Here is a 15331-nt window from a genome sequence, read left to right on the forward strand (position 1 = left end):
CATCTCACTTTTATAATATTTGTTCCAGAGTGAAGATCAGACCCATACTACAGAGACATATGTGAGGGGTGATGAGCGGTGTAAAGAAGAGATTCCTACATATGACTACCCAGGTGAGTAGTAACCACTAAATGCAGAGAAGTCACAGATTCTTCTCAGTCACTGGCTGTGGCTGTTTTATCAGTGGTGTAGTCTGGCCGTATCACAATCGTGGATCACCATTTTGCAGCTTGACCACAACATTCTCCTCTGTCCGAAAATGTTCAAATTACTTTGTGAAATTGTGAAAGCCCTTTTCTATGGAACTTACAACCTGGAGGATCCACCTCCCCCTGGGCAGTGGTGTACCGCCAATGGCGGCAGACCACGCGACTGCTATGGGGCCCGTGAGCCGGGGGGCCCCATAGCAGTCGCTCCCCTTCTGTACACCCCGCGCCGCTGTTTGTTTGCCGCCACCGCCTGCCGGCACTGTGTTCAGGCATGGCCGCGCACTGTACGGCTGTGTCTTGTAGTAATGATAATGATGGCAGGGGCGACACTGCACCTTTAATTGTGCTTGTGTCTTCCCCGCCGCGGGCGGCGGCGGCAATCAAACAGCAGAGCGGGGGGTGCAGGAGAGACACCCCGATGGAGTGGGGACCCTGTGCTGGCCCGGCCGCGTCACAACTAGGAGACATTGCCCTGTGCGCCGCTGTGTCTCCTAGCTGTGACGTCACGCAGTGCACGCCCTGCACTGCTACTTACCACCGGAGAGGAGCTGGAGGACTGGAGCCGAGCCGGGAGTGTGTGTGTGTGTGTGTTTGAGTGAGTGTGTGAGTGAGTGTGTAGGCAGATATTGTGTGATGTCTGTTTATATGTATTTTTGTGTTTCAAATGTGTTTATGCGTGTATATGTCTGTTTAGGTTTGTGTGTGTGCGTGACTGCGTGCGGCCTCCCGCTGTCTCTGGGGGGGCGCCGTGCGGCCTCCCGCTGTGTATAGATGGCGCCTTGCGGCCTCTTGCTGTGTATAGATGGCACCGTGCGGCCTCCCGCTGTGTATAGATGGCGCCGTGCAGCCTCCGGTTGTGTATAGATGGCTTCGTGCGGCCTCCTGCTGTGTATAGATGGCGCCGTGCGGCCTCCTGCTGTGCATTGATGGCTACGTGCGGCCTCCTGCTGTGTATAGATGGCACCGTGCGGCCTCCCGCTGTGTATAGATGGCTACGAGCGGCCTCCTGCTGTGCATTGATGGCTACGTGCGGCCTCCTGCTGTGCATTGATGGCACCGTGCGGCCTCCTCCTGTGTATAGATGGCTACGTGTGGCCTCCTGCTGTGTATAGATGGCTACGTGCGGCCTCCTGCTGTGTATAGATGGCACCTTGCGGCCTCCTGCTGTGTATAGATGGCACCATGCGGCCTCCTGCTGTGTATAGATGGCACCGTGCAGCCTCCCGCTGTGTATAGAAGACTACGTGCGGCCTCCCGCTGTGTATTGATGGCACCGTGCGGCCTCCTGCTGTGTATTGATGGCACCGTGCGGCCTCCTGCTGTGTATAGATGGCACCGTGCGGCCTCCTGCTGTGTATAGATGGCTGTGTGTGGCCTCCTGCTGTGTATAGATGGCTACGTGCGGCCTCCTGCTGTGTATAGATTGCTACGTGCGGCCTCCCGCTGTGTATAGATTGCTACGTGCGGCCTCCCGCTGTGTATGGATGGCTACGTGCGGCCTCCCGCTGTGTATAGATAGCACCGTGCGGCCTCCCGCTGTGTATAGATGGCTACGTGCGGCCTCCTGCTGTGTATAGATGGCTACGTGCGGCCTCCTGCTGTGTATAGATGTCACCTTGCGGCTCCTGCTGTGTATAGAAGACTACGTGCGGCCTCCTGCTGTGTATTGATGGCACCGTGCGGCCTCCTGCTGTGTATTGATGGCTACGTACGGCCTCCTGCTGTGTATTGATGGCACCGTGCGGCCTCCTGCTGTGTATAGATGGCTACGTGCGGCCTCCTGCTGTGTATAGATGGCTACGTGCGGCCTCCTGCTGTGTATAGATGGCTACGTGCGGCCTCCTGCTGTGTATAGATGGCACCGTGCGGCCTCCTGCTGTGTATAGATGGCACCGTGCGGCCTACTGCTGTGTATAGATGACTACGTGTGCTCAATATTAAGTCATACAATTAATGTAAGGCTATGTGCCCACGATGCAGAAATGCTCTGGATTTTTTTTGAGCGTTTCTGCATCTCCCTGGCAGAAAAAAACGCATGAGAATTTTACATGCTTTTTTTCCTGCCAAAGACATGCGGATGTGAAGCTTTCTTCACATGCATTTCTGCATGCGGGTTGACAAGCGCTTTCCAAGCGATTTTAGCATCACTTGGAAAGTGCTTGACAACTTGGTCACACTATATAAATCCATGCAACCAGCAACCGGCATGGATTTATATAGTGTGACCGTAAAAGAATGGTAAAAAAATAAAAAATAAATATACCTTCTGATGGCCTGCCGACGTCAGCGGTCGCGTGACCCATCACATGACTAAATTACGTCACGGCAGGTTTTCAGACCATCGCGAGCTGCTGGCAAGCCAGGACGCATCGGATAAAGACACCGCGGGCCATCAGAAGGTAAGTATAATATTTAATGTTTATTTTATTCTTTTTTTACAGGTTCTATGGTATCCAGGTCCGGAGGAGAGTCTCCTCTTCTCCAAACCCGGGTACCATCCGCACATTGAAATGCATGGAATGTGCATCTACAGATGCAGTGATGCGGATTCCATGCGTTCCAATGCAATCAATGGTGGCGAAAACGCAGCACTTCCACAAAATAATTGGTAGTGCTGCGGATTTTTCCGCAATGATAATTCGCAGTGGAAATTTCCGCAGCATGTGCACAGCACATGCGGATTATCATTGGGGAACATGGCAGACCTTCTACCAAGCGTTTTTTAAGCGTTTCTGCAGTGGAATTGCCGCTGCGGAAACGCTTAAAAAAATGCATAGTGGGCACACAGCCTAAAAAAAATTATTATAATTAATATTCTGCCAAATTAATTTCACGTGAACTCTCACATGATCTATCTCAGGGGATCATGTGATACATCAGGTGTGTGTGTGTGTGTGTGTGTGTGTGTGTGTGTGGGGGGGGGGGGGGGGGGGGGAGCACGCCTTCTAAACTGCCCGGGGCCCTTGCTACACTTAATCCACCCCTGTGTGTTGGGCTCACCATACTTTGTCCTGGCAGTTGAGGTGGGGTATAGTAAGCAGGGCTGTGGAGTCGGTAAGCTAAACCTCCGACTCCTCAATTTCCATGACATCGAATCCAACTCCGACTCCCTCATACACGGCTCATGTTTAAGTGATAAATTTACAGTAGCACTGATTCTTCTCAGCTAAAAGTCTAGACTCTTAGATCAGGAATAGGACAGACATTTATAGGACATTTCAGAACTTTCCCAAATTCTTATGAAAAAATATTCCCCACAAACTGTATTGAACTACTGCACCCAATTTATTATATATTTTAGGAGTCGGAGTCGGTCCATTTTATACCAACTCAGACTCCACCAAAATGGGTTCCAACTCCACAGCCCTGACAGTAGGGTCATTATACTGTGCATGTAGAGGCTAATGAGGAATGCACCATGGGGGTATCATACTGTGTTTAGGGGGGGGGGGGGCACTTTTGTTGGCATCACATTTTATGGGGCAATGAAAGAGGGATCTAGGACTTCAGCAGGAGGAAAATTACTATATAAAGGCTGGAAAGTTGTGAGATCTTCTCTTCTGTGACCCTGACAATTATTTACTTTTTTTTTTTTGCGGGGGGGGGGCCCAATTAGAACTTCTGCTATGGGGCCTCATGATTCCTATGTACGCCTCTGCCCCTGGGATTAGAAGACACTGTCCGTTACCTGCCCAAATCTGTAAGCTACAAAGCCAAATGACAGTTTACGTAGAATGTGCTGACAAGTTAGAAAATCGCTTGAAGAAAAATTCTGATGGGCCTGTAAGAGAAAGCGGAGGGTAATGATGCTGTTCCTTCCTAGATCCCTGATATCTTATTGGATGAATCTACCTTCTCTCCCTTCTGTGCTGCTGAATGTGCTCATATGGTCCCTACAAGACCAGGCCCAGTCTTTCTGGCCAAACTTCACTTTTATGATCGACAACATTAAATGTGCAGTGACGGCCAAGTGTGAATTTCTGTACAATAACAACAGAGTTTCCCTTTATCCTGACTTTTAAATTTCTTATCAAACCAACTAACTTCAAACAGGATTGTGATAAACTATACAGAAAACATTACACCTGTGCCATGATATATCTCTAAGCTGTGCGTGGCTCATGGCTGTAATATACATTTATTTACGCCTGCAGAAGATGTGTTGGCTCCAGCCCTGGTTTCATGGATTCACTCCACGTCATAAATTCCATTATGTTTTCGATCCTAAGGAATTCAGATTACTGCACAATCTCTCCTGAAATCGGGGCACTAATACTTTCTCTACTCTTCTGCTCAGGACTCATAGTTGCTCCAATGGTCCACCATAAATGAGTGTGACTCCAGTTTAGTGTTGGATTTCTCCCCTCATACATACGTTGTTATTGGGGATGTTACATGTTTTTATATTCTTTCTTTTTTTTACAGGTTCATTCTCTATGATAGTTTCATTGTGGTGGGATCGGCCGGCCTCACTTATGTGACTCTGTAACTCCCTGGTAGTCTTTCAAAAAGATCTCCATTACGTCTTCCAAATGCCCAAGATCTAAATTTAAGACACCTCAGCTCTGCACTATTATAAAAAGTTCTCTTTGAACATCTAATATTTCTTCTTGAATCTCATCTGACTGAAAATATTGTCCCTTACGATAGTTTAGATTGCTAAGAGCCACCGAGCCCATACTCTAATTACCCCAGAGAGGTTTCACCACTAGTTACTCATTTTTCTCTCATGAAGACAGTCGAGTTTGATCATTTCAGTAGATGTGTTATTGTCTATAGTCACAGTTTTTGACTTCAGTAATCCTCTGATTTAACCCCTTCCTGCAGCCAGTTTTGTGTTCCTAATCAGGGCCATTTTTCAAATCTGACATGTGTCACTTTATGTGGTGATAACTCTGGAATTCTTCACAAAGGATAATAGGAAACAAATGAACCTTACAAATTATTTTCCAACTTTTCAATCTGACAGTACCCTATATACGGTAGTACACTACTGTCTGGGCACATGGCAGGTTAAGAAGGGAAGGAGCGCCATTTAGCTATTAGGAATGCAGATCTTGCTGGAATAGTTTGCAGACACAATGCATTGGGGGAACTGGTCTTGGTCACCTGGAAGCTCAAAAGATGACTACCACAAACAGGCTTGCCTTATCTACCCCGTTTACATATTTCACAAATTACTTTGCTCATCACCCTTTAACCCCTCTACATGGATCTGGACTAACACAGAGACCCCTAGGCTTGGGCCACGGTGTTACCTGCTGTTCTGTGGAGTGAGAAGGGAAGAAGAATAGTCAGGTAGCCGGGTCAGAACCAGGAGGGCAGAGAACATACAAAATCAGAAGACACAAGAGTAGTCAGTAAACGGGCCGAGGTCACAACAGGAGAAAAATACACAAGCCGGGAGCTGAGCACAGAGGACAGAACCAGAGGAGAACAAGGCTGTATCTGGCAGCTTCCGGCAATATGCTTCCAGCTTTAGTAGGGTGTGGTGCTCTCCAGTTAACTGAAGCAGGGAGCAGATTACTCCAGCTGGACAACACACACACCCATACTGCCAGACTGGATGGTACTACTGGTCCCAGTGACCCTAATCATAGTGGCTGCGAAGAGCCTGCGCCTTTCAGGGCTTCTGGTTCTGACGTCTCTTCCATCACCAGCGCCGCCTGCAGAATGAATAAGGCGTCTGGTGACAGAAGCTGACGTCGCAGGAGCAGATCCCACAGGAGATGGGACATACCATTTGCAGAAGCCCTAATATAACAAAATTGCAGAAAACCAGAGCAGTAGAAATCCCCATAAAGTGACTCCATTTTGGATATTATAACCCTCAGTGAATTAATCTATAGGAGTAGTGACTATTTTGACTCCACAGCCACTTTCCAGAAATTAGCACGCAGTGGATGATGGAGAGTGAAAATTGCAAATATATCATTTTATTACCCAACACATAGTGCCCAGATTGTGCTCCAGGGGACACACACCGTAAATTAAGTGGGTTCTTCTCACTATAGTAATGCCAAATACATGGAGGCTAAATGTGGTTTGGGCACACTGCAAGGCTCAGAAGCGAGGGGGAGATCTGACTTTGGGAGAGTGGATATTGCTGGATTGGTTTATGGAAGCCATGTTGCTTTTCAAGAGCCTTTGAGCCACTAATAATGTGGAAACCTCTGTTTTTCCACTGACCGATGATGGACCTGAGTGGGGACTTGTTATTTGTGAGATGAGTAGAAGTTTTTATTGGTATTATTTTTGCCTACATAACATTGTTTGGTGGCTTTTTATTCCATATTAGGGAGGCAGAATGAAAAAACAGTTGAACACCTCGCTCTACTGGTTCATCCTATGAGGTTTTCTATTAGACAGTCATTGTCCTGGTGAATAAGTGATTTTTTTTTTATATAACTTGCCTTTTTTTATGGACCGTTTAAGTAGAAATGTTCAAAAATATAAAATTCAAGGATTTTTATTAAAAAATAATAATTGGTTTTATTCTTGGCAGATGTCTGTACCAGGAGATCAGAGGGACAGCTGATATCTTCAATTTTTAAATCAGATAATTTTCAGATCCAACAGGATACAATTGAAGTGAATGACATTTCTCCAGATTTACCATCATCCCTTCACAGCAAAGATCTGTCATCTGATCCTTTGCAAAAGGTCCTGTCATCTGATTCATTACCGATTATTAAGGAAAATCAAAGTCACAAAATAAGCACTAAAAAACGAACTGCTCCTAATGCAAAGAAGCCATTTTCACGGTCAGAATATAGAAATAGTTTTCCTCCCAAAAAGTCTTTTCTTAAACCTGAAAAAATTCACACAGCAAAGAATAGATTTTCTTGTTCCAAGTGTGGGAAATGTTTTAATCAGAAATCAGATCTTGTTCGTCACCAGCGAACTCACACAGGAGAGAAGCCATTTTCCTGTTCAGAATGTGGGAAATGTTTTGTACAGAAATCATATCTTAATATACATAAGAGAACTCACACAGGGGAGAAGCCTTTTCCGTGTTCAGAATGTGGAAAATGTTTTAACCATAAATCAAATCTTATTATATATCAGAGAACTCACACAGGGGAGAAGCCTTTTCCATGTTCAGAATGTGGAAAATGTTTTAACCAGAAATCTAGTTTTCATAAGCACCAGAGAAACCAAACAGAAGAGAAGCCATTTTCCTGTTCAGAATGTGGGAAATGTTTTACAGTGAAATCAGCTCTTATCAACCATCAGAGAACTCACACAGGAGAGAAGCCATTTTCCTGTTCAGAATGTGGGAAATGTTTTACAGAGAAATCAACTCTTATCAAGCATCAGAGAACTCACACAGGAGAGAAGCCATTTTCCTGTTCAGAATGTGGGAAATGTTTTGTACAGAAATCATATCTTAATATACATAAGAGAACTCACACAGGGGAGAAGCCTTTTCCGTGTTCAGAATGTGGAAAATGTTTTAACCAGAAATCAAATCTTATTATACATCAGAGAACTCACACAGGGGAGAAGCCTTTTCCATGTTCAGAATGTGGAAAATGTTTTAACCAGAAATCTAGTTTTCATAAGCACCAGAGAAACCACACAGAAGAGAAGCCATTTTCCTGTTCAGAATGTGGGAAATGTTTTACAGTGAAATCAGCTCTTATCAACCATCAGAGAACTCACACAGGAGAGAAGCCATTTTCCTGTTCAGAATGTGGGAAATGTTTTACAGAGAAATCAACTCTTATCAAGCATCAGAGAACTCACACAGGAGAGAAGCCATTTTCCTGTTCAGAATGTGGGAAATGTTTTACAGAGAAATCAACTCTTATCAAGCATCAGAGAACTCACACAGGAGAGAAGCCATTTTCCTGTTCAGAATGTGGGAAATGTTTTACAGAGAAAACAAATCTTATCAACCATAAGAGAACTCACACAGGGGAGAAGCCTTTTCCGTGTTCAGAATGTGGAAAATGTTTTAACCAGAAATCAAATCTTATTATACATCAGAGAACTCACACAGGGGAGAAGCCTTTTCCATGTTCAGAATGTGGAAAATGTTTTAACCAGAAATCTAGTTTTCTTAAGCACCAGAGAACCCATACAGAGGAGATGCCTTTTTCATGCTCAGATTGTGGAAAATGTTTTGGACACAAATCATATCTTTATAAACATCAGAGAACTCACACAGGAGAGAAGCCATTTTCCTGTTCAGAATGTGTGAAATGTTTTACAGAGAAATCAAGTCTTATCAAACATCAGAGAACTCACACAGGGGAGATGCCATTTTCATGTTCAGAATGTGGGAAATGTTTTAACCAGAAATCGGATCTTTATAAGCACCAGAGAACCCACACAGGGGAGAATGCCGCAACTACACCCAACTAGTCTCTGTAGAGACTAGAAAGGCCCTAGCTGCACAACTAAAAACACCACCGCACACCTAACTACCTAATAAGTCATTGAGGAGTACCTCCTGAGGAACCAGAGGGGAGGCTTCAGCACACTCTCAACAAGGGGAAAGGAAAGTATGAAGTAAAATACGAAAACTCTGAGTGAGAAACAAAAACACATTCATATAGGGCAAAGAAGGCAAGCTAAGGTGAACGAAAAATAAAAGGAACAAGTATAATCTCCCAGAAACCTAACATTGTTAGAATTAAAAGGTACTTGGAGGGAAAGCAAACTGACTGGTAGGATAGTTTCACCTTTGTTGTGAAACTTATAAAATTCACCGGCACCAACTGTAAATGTAAAACCCGTCCATTTATAATGACCATGTACAAGATAAAGATTCCCAACTCACATCAGGACCACAAGATCCCAGGTACTTTCAGCTGCATCACAATGAACTTAATTATATGTACCAAATGTCCAACTGGGAGTCTGTATGTAGTGGAGACAGGGCAAAAACTTAAAACAAGAATAAATTTTCATCGCCACACAATAAAAGAAAAAAAGAATAGATCTACTCGTGGCCAAACGTTTTTACGGCCACAACTGCTTCTTCCTCTCCCATACTGATAGTTCTGCTTCACGTCACTTGTCTTATCTATTGCATTATTCCTGTGCCCTGTTGTGTATAAATATGTGACTCTTCAGATTTTGTATTATACTATGTCTACTGAAAAGATCTGAGTAGTCTCGAAAGCTTACTGACTAATGGCTAACTGAAAAGATTGTATCAACCACTGAGGACTTTCAAATGTTAATGTTTTTCTCCAAACAGCAATTTTAAGATCTCTCCACAGGTGTTCAATGGGATTTAGATCTGGATTCATTGCTAGTCAGAACTGTCCAGCACTTTGTTTCCATCCATTTTCTGGGTCATTGTCATGCTGGAAGACCCATGACCTAGCATGCAAACCCAGCTTTCTGACACTAGGCACTACATTGTGACCCAAAATCCTTTGCTAATCTTCAGATTTCATGATGCCTTGCACACAGTCAAGGTACCTGACCAAAGGCAGCAAAACAACCCAAAAACATTTTTGAAGCTCCACCATATTTGACTGTATGTGTTGTAAATTTATTGATTATGTTGCTCACCTTGGACAGAGGAACATCCGGATCTCTAAAGATGGACTTATAACTTTGAAATTATTGATATTTTTCAACAATTTTGGTTCTCAAGTCCTCAGACAGTTCTCCTTTTTCTGTTTTCTCCATGCTTAGTGTGCCACGCATATGCACACAATGCAAAGATTGAATCAACTTCTCCCTTTTTTATATGGTTTTAGTTGTGATTTTCATATTGCCCACACCTGTTACTTGCCACAGTTGCGTTTGAACAAGCTTCACATGCTTGAAACAAAGTTGTTTACCCACATTTTTGGCAAGGCCAAATCCTCGTTAGTATAGTGGTGAGTATCCTCGCCTGTCACGCAGGAGACCGGGGTTCGATTCCCCGACGGGGAGGTTTCTTATATAGAGACAATTATTTGTCACAACTTGTGCAGAAACCAACTAGAGGAACAACCCTTTTAGACTTAATATTAACTAACAGGCCAGACAGAATAACTACGGTGCAGGTCGGGGGGCACCTGGGAAATAGTGACCGCAACATTATACAATTCCACATGTGCTTCAGTAGGGTGCCCAGCAAGGGAGTCACAAAAACACTGAACTTCAGGAGGGCAAAGTTTGATCAGCTAAGATATGCCCTTCATCTTATAGACTGGGATAGTATCTTCAGTAATGGGAGCACGGATAGAAAATGGTAAATTTTCAAAACAGTCCTACATACTCACTGTAGAAGGTACGTACCTTATGGGAATAAAAGGGCTTGAATAGGAGGAAGCCAATGTGGCTAAATAAGGAAGTCAAGAGGGCAATGAAAAACAAAAAAAGGGCTTTCGGTAAACTTAAACAAGAAGGCAGCGAGGAAGCGCTAATATCTTATAGGGAAAAAAACAAAATCTGTAAGAAACAAATAAGTAAAGCAAAAGAGGAGACAGAGAGACTAATTGCCAAGGAAAGTAAAACGAATCCCAAACTGTTCTTTAACTATATAAACAGTAAAAGGATTAAAACTGATGGAGTTGGCCCATTGAAAAATAACCTGGGTAAAATCATAGAGGGCGATGAGGGTAAAGTTAACCTACTCAATAGCTTCTCCACTGTTTTCACAAAAGAAAACAATTTATCGGAGGAAATGCAGAGTGATAAAGTAAACCCTCCGCTAAATATCACCCACCTAACCCAGGAGGAAGTTCAGAAACGCCTAAATAATATCAAAATAGACAAGTCACCAGGCCCAGATGGCATACACCCCCGGGTACTAAAAGAATTAAGTAATGTGATAGACAGACCGCTGTATCTTATATTCAAGCACTCTTTATGGACAGGGACTGCCCCACTAGACTGGCGCCAAGCAAATGTGGTACCAATATTCAAAAAGGGGTCTAAAAGTGACCCTGGGAACTATAGACCAGTCAGCTTAATGTCTGTTGTGGGTAAATTGTTTGAAAGATTTCTTAGAGATGCTATTGTAGAATATCTTAATGATAATAACTGTCTAACTCCATATTAACATGGATTCATGAGGGATCGCTCCTGCCAAACAAACCTGATCGCCTTCTACGAGGAGGTGAGCTCACAGCTGGACCGGGGAGAGTCTGTGGATGTTGTATACCTTGACTTCTCCAAAGCGTTTGATACCGTGCCACACAAAAGGTTGGTATATAAAATGAGAATGCTTGGTCTGGGGGATAATGTGTGCAAGTGGGTAAATAGCTGGCTGAGTGATAGAAAGCAGAGGGTGGTTATCAATGGCGTAAGCTCAGGGTGTGTCAGAGTTACTAGCGGAGTGCCTCAAGGGTCTGTCTTGGGCCCTATATTATTTAATATATTTATTAATGATCTAGTGGAAGGGTTGCATAGTAAAATAGCAATATTTGCAGATGATACTAAACTTTGTAAAGTAGTTAATACAGATGAGGATAGGGCACAGCTACAGGAGGATTTAGATAAATTGGGGAGTTGAGCCAAAAAATGGCAAATGGGGTTCAATGCCGATAAATTTAAGGTCATGCACATGGGAAAGAAAAACAGCAGTCACCCATACATATTAAATGGGAAACCGTTGGGGAAATCTGACATGGAGAAGGACCTGGGCGTCTTGGTTAATAGCAAATTAAATTGGAGTGCCCAGTGTCAGGCAGCAGCTGCGAAGGCAAATAGAGTCATGGCATGCATCAGAAGAGTAATAGGGGCATATGATGAGAACATTGTTCTTCCTCTGTATAAAGCGCTGGTAAGCCCGCACTTAGAATATTGTGCACAGTTCTGGGCTCCGGTGCTCAGGAAAGACATATTGGAGCTAGAGAGGGTACAAAGGAGGACGACTAAGGGAATGGAGGGACTAGAATACCCAGAGAGGTTGTCAAAATTAGGCCTATTTACGTTGGAAAAGAGAAGGCTTAGGGGAGACCTCATAAACATCTATAAATACATCAGGGGGCAGTACAGAGATCTCTCCCATGACCTGTTTATACCAAGGATGGTGACAAAGACGAGGGGGCACACTATGCGTCTGGAGGAAAGGAGGTTCCTGCACCAGCATAGAAGGGGATTCTTTACGGTCAGAGCCGTGAGACTCTGGAACTCTCTGGGAGAGGAAGTGGTGATGTCCAACTCACTTAATGAGTTCAAGAGAGGCCTGGATGCCTTTCTTGAGAACAATAAAATTACATCTTATGCTTAGTGATAGTTAATTAATCCAGGGATTTAATCTGACTGCCAGATTGGTGTCGGGAAGTGAATTTTTCCTCAATTATGTAAATTGGCCTATACCGCATGTTTTTTTTTTGCCTTCCCCTGGATCAACGCTGCAGAATAGCTGCAGTGCACAAGAAATAGGCTGAACTGGATGGACGCTTGTCTTTTTTCGGCCTTATAAACTATGTAACTATGTATGTAAGGTGTCAACAATTTTGTCCGACCTATTTTATGTTTTTTTGTGTGAAATTATGTTCAATTTGCTTTTTTTTTTCTATGTTTTCTTGTGTTGTTCCAATACACGCAAAGGAAATAAACATATATAACAAAATGTGTAATTCAGTGGTTCTTAACCGGGGTTCTATCGAACCCTAGGGGTTCGGTGAGTCGGTCTCAGGGGTTTGGCGGAGCCTCCGTCACGGAAGTCAAGACACACCCGACTCATTAAGTAAATTCGTGATGACACGCCCCGCTTGGCCATCACTTGCTGCAGATGATCACGTTACATTAATTGGCCAATCAGTACTGCTGGGAATTTAGTGTGCTCAGTAGTCACCGTGTGACTGTCATAGTCGTACGTTGTGTGGTTTCTTTCTTAATATTTTAATCCATACTAACTATGTCGAGCAAAAAAAGAAAGTGGTCAGACGAATATGTACAACATGGATTCACATGTATCACGGAACGTGATGGGAGTCAGCGTCCTATCTGCATGATTTGCAATGCCAAGTTGAGCAACTCTAGTCTCGCACTGGCAAAACTGAAGGAACACTTCTTGAAGCTGCATGGAGATGGGGAATACAAGAAAACAACGCTTGCTGAATTCAAGGTGAAAAGAGCCAGATTCGATGAAAGGGCCACTCTGCCTTCTCTTGGATTTGTACCCGTGAACAAACCGATCCTCACTGCAGATGGCGAATCTGATACTCGGCACAGCGGCCGAAGGTAAATTATCCCAAATTTCTCTTTCAAATGACACCATCAGTGACAGAATAGAGTGCATGAGTAAAGACATCTTGGCTCAAGTAGTCGCAGATGTAATTTCAAGTCCGGCAAAATTTAGCCTTCAACTCGACAAGACCACAGACGTTTCTAATCTAAGCCAGCTTGCTGTTTTCGTGCGCTATGTGAAAGACAACATGATAAAAGAAGAGTTTTTATTTTGTAAGCCTCTTACAACAACAACTAAGGCAGCCGATGTGAAGAAGCTTGTGGATGACTTCCTCAGAGACAACAATCTTTCATGGTATATGGTTTCTGCAGTTTGTATGGACGGAGCTCCAGTCATGCTGGGAAGAAAGTCTGGTTTTGGTGCGCTAGTAAAAGCCGATGCACCACACATCATTGTTACGCATTGTATTCTGCACAGGCATCCGTTGGCAACAAAAACCTTGCCTCCAAAAATGGCAGAAGTATTAAAAACTGTAGTGAAATGTGTGAACTATGTGCGAAATAGTGCTCTGAGGCACCGCATCTTCAGTGAGCTGTGTAAAGAAATAGGCTCTGAATTTGAGGTACTCCTGTACCTTTTCTAATGTTCGGTGGTTATCCGGGGGACAGGTGCTGAATCGTGTTTTTGCAATGCGTGTGGAATTAGCCCTGTTTTTGCAAGCGCACCAACATTGTCATGCAGATTGCTTCAAAAATCATGAGTTCATTCTCATTTTAGGGTACATGGCTAATATATTTGCAGCTCTAAATCATCTCAATCAGCAGATGCAGGGTGGTGGAGTCAACATCATGGAAGCAGAAGAAAACCTCAAGGCTTTTAAAAAAAAACTACCGTTATGGAAACGACGAACAGAGAACAATAACTTCGCAAACTTTCCCCTTCTGGACGACTGTGTAAGTAAGATCGAAGATGTGTCTGGAATCGGAGACATTTCTGTATCCATGGAACTGAAGCAAACAATTGCCACGCACTTAGATGAGCTTGCAAAGTCTATCAACGGATATTTCCCTACAAGAGAGTCATATCCAGCATGGGTGAGACAGCCGTTCACGTTCGCTGTTGAGACAGCAGATGTCAATTATGAATACCCCGACGAAATCATTGAAATTCAGCAGAGCCAGGTTCATTTTCGACTCTTCAGAACAACAACACTCAACGTTTTGGTGTCGACAGTTGGAAAAGTACCCAATTATTGCTAAGAAAGCCCTGGAATTTTTTATACCATTTGTTACAACATATCTCTGCGAATAATCCTTTTTGAGGATGCTGGACGTAAAAACAAAGAAAAGGAACAGACTTTGCTGTGAAAATGACATGAGAGTAGCACTTGCCAAGGTGAAGCCACGCATATCTGAACTGGTCTCTCAAAAACAACAGCAGAAGTCACACTGATTTGCAGGTATGTAATTTGTTTTGAGTTCATGCACTGTGTTGGTTTTGTTCTTTGATCAAGGTGATGTTCATGCATGGTTCATTTTGTGTACCAGTAAAAAAACATATACCTATGTCTTGAATTTGGAAAAAAATCATATTTGATTTATCACTAAAGAAGGGTTCGGTGAATGTGCATTTGAAACTGGTGGGTTCGGTACCTCAAACAAGGTTAAGAACCACTGTCCTAGGTTGTGTAAGGCGGCGGTGTTCACACCTTGCAGTAACTGAGGCAGTGACCCAAGCAAGTCCAACATAAACCGCTTTTATTTCAGCAACTCACGGGTTAACAGAAAGTCCTCCGGTTCGCAGCCGGGTTAACAAAGTCCATACACAATGTTTGCCGCGGGCAACGGCCATGCCGGCCGCTCAGAGCCTGACAGGTGCAGAGGGTTCCCAGGCAGGGGTTCAGCCACCCTCAATCCTACTTAGGTTTCCTGCTGTGCTCCTAGCAGGTTCCAACATAGAACAACATTAATCCTTAGTGCATGGGTTTTAAAGGACCTGTGGCAAGAGCCACTGGAAAACCTGGGTTGGA

At 43.9% G+C, this 15331-nt stretch overlaps 1 non-coding gene and 1 pseudogene across 1 annotated transcript; both read left to right on the top strand.

Annotated features, from left to right (window-relative positions):
- The window catches only part of LOC141240578 (uncharacterized), a 75304-nt pseudogene extending 62655 nt beyond the window's left edge, over positions 1 to 12649 (top strand).
- Positions 10038 to 10109, top strand: TRNAD-GUC (transfer RNA aspartic acid (anticodon GUC)). The gene has a single exon. It is a non-coding gene; the product is annotated as a tRNA-Asp (tRNA).
- Positions 12650 to 15331: the final 2682 nt, after the last annotated feature.

This window comes from Phyllobates terribilis, unplaced genomic scaffold (genome assembly GCF_046119375.1).
Source record: "Phyllobates terribilis strain yellow unplaced genomic scaffold, ASM4611937v1 Scaffold_856__1_contigs__length_602872, whole genome shotgun sequence".
NCBI lineage: Eukaryota > Metazoa > Chordata > Amphibia > Anura > Dendrobatidae > Phyllobates > Phyllobates terribilis.